Source organism: Ornithorhynchus anatinus, chromosome 2 (genome assembly GCF_004115215.2).
Source record: "Ornithorhynchus anatinus isolate Pmale09 chromosome 2, mOrnAna1.pri.v4, whole genome shotgun sequence".
Classification (NCBI taxonomy): Eukaryota; Metazoa; Chordata; class Mammalia; order Monotremata; family Ornithorhynchidae; genus Ornithorhynchus; species Ornithorhynchus anatinus.
In genome coordinates this window covers 37,164,231-37,168,755 of record NC_041729.1, presented here as the reverse complement: position 1 = coordinate 37,168,755, position 4,525 = coordinate 37,164,231, and the positions used below count along the sequence as shown (strand labels likewise).

At 45.5% G+C, this 4,525-nt stretch overlaps 1 non-coding gene across 1 annotated transcript; it reads left to right on the top strand.

The window, feature by feature from the left end:
* The first annotated feature begins 2,511 nt into the window (after positions 1 to 2,511).
* On the top strand, positions 2,512 to 2,649 carry LOC114809459. The gene has a single exon (XR_003757243.1). It is a non-coding gene; the product is annotated as a small nucleolar RNA SNORA7 (small nucleolar RNA).
* The last annotated feature ends 1,876 nt before the right edge of the window (positions 2,650 to 4,525 follow it).

Sequence of the window (4,525 nt, the reverse complement as noted above, 5' to 3'; positions counted from 1 at the left end):
GGATTAAGACTGTGAGCCCCATATGGGACAGGGATTATGTCCAATTTGACTATCCTGTATCTACCCCAGAACTTAGAACAGTGGCTGGCGCATAGTAAGTACTTAACAATACCATTAAAAAAAAACCAAAAAACTTTTCTGAAACCACCACAAGCAGGTTCCAGGATGGTTATGGTGAACCTTAAGCAGAGTTATAGTTAGTAGGACATGTTTGTGAGAAGAATGAGGCCTAGTAGAGACAGGACAAAGTCAGAAGACCTGGGTCCTAATTCCGACTCCACCACTTGCCTGCTGGGTTAGCTGGGGCAAGTCACAATGTTTCTGTGCCTCAGTTTCATCATCTGTACAATGAGGATCAAATACCTGTTCTCCCTCTCCTTAGACTGTGAGCCCCATGTAGGGCAGGGACCATGAACAATATGACTGTATTGTACCTACCCTAGCATTAAGCACAATGCTTAGCACACAGTATCTGTTTAATACCATAATTATTAATCATTAGTAGTAGTAGTAGTATTTTCTAATCAAGGCTACCCATACTCCTTTAATAGGATAGGAGTTGTCAGTTCCAGCTCAAAAAGTTTCTCTTTGGAATTTCCAGTGCCAGTATTGAACAGGAAGAAGGCAACATGGCCAAGTGGGAAGAGGATGTCTCTGATAACCAGGCGATCTGGGTTCTAAGCTATGTCTCTCTCCTGCTAGAAAATCTCAGGCAAGTCACTTAACCTCTCTGGATCTCAGTTTCCTTATCTCTAAAATGGGGATAATAATCCCTGCCTTTCCCTCTCATATAGGGTTGTTGTGAGGACAAAATGAGGCAGTAATGTCAAAAGCACATTGGGAAAAAGCACTAAAAACAGTCAAGGCATTATTATTTATTTAATGGGAGTTTGAGGTCTGTTGCTGATTCTGTTTGGCATTCTTGTGGTGCCGAGGCTTTCAAAACAGGCCACAGCCCATCTGAAAGGTGGGTCAGTTTGGTAATCCATCAATCAGTGGCATTTATTGAGCGCTTACTGTGTGAGGAGCACACTACTAAACACTTGGAAGAGTACAATACAACAGAGTTGGAAGATGTGATCCCTGCGCATAAATCCTACCACAGACAAAATGAGGAAGATAGCATAAGTATCTGGTCCAAGTGAGACAAAGAATGCATGTTTTTCAGTTGCACTCTTCCTCTGTTTACCCTTCTTAACCACAGCCTTCCCCGCCCCCTCTGGCTCTACGGTATCAGCACTGGGAATGAACTCCCTGCCGGGTGTGGGATTTGAACCCATATGACCTTCTGGCCTAGAAGCAAAAGTGCTCTCAGTTGAGCTGCCCTGACCCCTAAACAGAGCTCTGCCCACATGTTCTGAGAGCAGACAGCCTTCATCTGTATGGTTTTGCTTAGATGTCAGCACTCTGGTAGTAAATTCTGCTTTTTTGGTGGGCAATTACTCAGGGCTGGAAGGACTGCTTTTAAAGAAAATTTAACCCACCCACTCCTAACTTGGAAACCAGGAGAGCATATATCCCTAGTGGAATAAATAATTGGAAAAGTCTGCATTGTCTTAACCTAGAGGAGATGACCCAGTTCTAGGCAAATCACCACTCTCCTATTTCTTCAAACCCCTTCTAAATATAATAATAATAATGGTATTTAAGTGTTTACTATATACCAGGCACTGTACTAAGCGCTGGGGTGGATACAAGCTCCCTTGTCCCACATGGGGCTCACAGTCTCAATCCCAATTTTACAGATGAGGAAAAGGAGGCAAAGAGAAGTGAAGTGACTTGCCCAAAGTCATACAGCAGACAAGTGGAGGAGGGGGGATTAGAACCCATGACCTTCTGACTCCCAGGCCTATCCACTCTATCCACTATGCCAGAAAATTCACATCTCCTCCCAGAGGCCTTCCCTGACTAAACTCTCATCTCCCCATCCTACTCTTCCTTGCTTCTGCATTGCCTATACGCTTGGGTCTGTACCCTCCAAAGCACTTTGATACTCATCCCACCCCACCCGGCTTGGGTACACATAATTATACTCAGTTGCCTTCTCTACTTGTAATTTAGTTTAGGGTCCGCCTCCCCGGCTAGATGATAAAGTCCCTGAGGGCAGGGACCTTGTCTACCAATTCCACTGTATTCTCCCAAGCACTTAGAGAAATGTTCTGCACACAGTAAGTGCTCAGTAAATGACACTGAATGATTGTAACTGAAGACCCAGAGAAGAAGTCTAAATATGTGGGGTCAATGGGCCTATGACACCCCAAAATAAATACTGGCATATTTGGAAAGGCCCAAGGTAAGGCTAGGGGGTGCTCACCTCCTCCATTCCCCAGCAACCTGCCACCACCCCACTATTTCCAAGGTTATTTATGATTGGGTTCATTTCTCCAGTCTGGGGCAGATTCCAAATAATTTCCTGGGATAGGCTCTTTCTCTTTTCACACATCATTAAGAGTTATAGGATTTGATGATGATGATGATTGTATTTGCTAAGTGCCTACTGTGTGTCAAGCTCCCCTCTCAGGACCACAACTGGAGAGTTTCCAGTACTCTACCGGTCTCAGCTTTGCGAGGGAGAGTCAAGCAGAGACATACCCATTCCATTCTTAGCTTGGACAGTGGTTAGCGAGTGGAAGGCAACCTGCTACAAGTCAAAACTAACCTACCCTGGGCAGCAGCGGCATGGGGCAGAGTCAAAGGTGGAGACTCAAGTTTATTGAGCGGAAGGAGGCAACGGTAAACCACGTCCATGGACACACTACCAGAATGATTGCAGATGGAGGTGGGGTGTTCTGGGAGAGACGTGTCCTTGGAGTCATTATGGTTCAGAGATGACTCGACAGAATAAGAGAAGACAAGATGTGTTAAGCATTGTTCAAAGACACAGTCCTTGTCCCACATGGGACTCACGGTCTTAATCCCCGTTTTACAGAGGAGATAATTGAAGCACAGAGAAGTGAAGTGAGTTGCCCAAGGTCACACAGCAGACAAGTAGTGGAGCCGAGATTAGAACCTAGGTTCTTCTTATTCCCAGGCCTGTGCTCTATCCACTAGGCCATGCTGCTTCTCTAGGATTTTACTCCTTCTTCCTTTCCCTTCCTACGCCCTCCAACCACCCCCCGCCCACACCACCCCGCCAACCAAAGCCGAGGGGCTAAACTGACTCAAGCAGACTGGAAGAGAAGAACAGAAGGCAGAATGGTTTTCAGTTTCCAGGCTTGCCAAAGGTCGAGGAGGTGGTAACTTACTCAGAGAACCCAGGACTTATTCCAATATTGTCCCGTTAGGTCATTGGCATTCAATTCATTGATTTGCACACAGATGAGACAAGGAGCTCCCAGATCAGCATTCCTCTCCATTTGAGGCCCTTGTGGGAGAAGGGACTGTGTCTAAACTGATTAACTTGTATCTACCCCAGTGTTTAGTGTGGTTACTGGCATATGGTAAGCACTTAACTAATACCACAAATACGATTATTTCTCTCCTACTTCCACCAATAATAATAATAATAATAATGTTGGTATTTAAGTGCTTATTATATGTAGAGCACTGTTCTAAGCGCTGGGGGAGATACAGGGTAATAAGGTCGTCCCACGTGAGGCTCACAGTTAATCCCTATTTTACAGATGAGGTAACTGAGGCACCGAGAAGTTAAGTGAGTTTCCCACGGTCACACAGCTGACAAGTGGCAGAGCCAGGAGTCGAACCCATGACCTCTGACTCCGATGCCCAGGCTCTTTCCACTGAGCCACGCTTAATGAACCCCAGATAATTCACCCTAATAATAATATTAAGCACTTACTATGTGCCAAGCATTGTTCTAAGCACTGGAGTAGATAGAAAGTAATCAAGTTGGACACAGTCCCGTCCCACAAGGGGCTCACAGTCTCAATCCTCATTTTACAGATGGGGTAACTGAGGCCCAGAGAAGTGAAGTGACTTGTCCAAGGCCACGCAAATGGCGGAGCTGGGATTAGAACCCACGACCAGCCCCAGACCAGCCTCATGGGGACCCTTCCCTTTCCCCTAAGAATCCAGGCAGCATGAAGAGTTGAGCCACGATGCCCACATTGAAATGGTTAATGTTTCCAAGGAAGGTGTTAAATCCCGGGTCAAAGTGCTGTACTAAGACAAGCCCACAAAAGGGTGCAGGCAAAAGCTTTGAAAGAGGAAGTTAAAAAAAAAGGAGAAAGAAAAGAACTTTGTATATAAAGGAGTAATTTAAGCCACCCCTGCATATATGAAAAGGAAAAACGGCTGGTGTGTCTCTGAACAATGAAAGGGAGAGAGAAAGACAAGTGTGATTAAGTTCAGGCCCCTATATCTGTTAACAGTTGTCAACCTCTTTTCAGTGGGAAGGGCAGGGCCGAGGGGGTGGGAAGGGTGAGGTTAGCAATCAACCAGACTAAGAGCCAGACAAAACTATTTCCACATGTCAATAAAACACTGAACGTGAACAATTTTCTGGAACACTGTGGGCCCCCTGTGTTGCATTTAAAACAAAACAGAGGGTTGGAATACACACCCA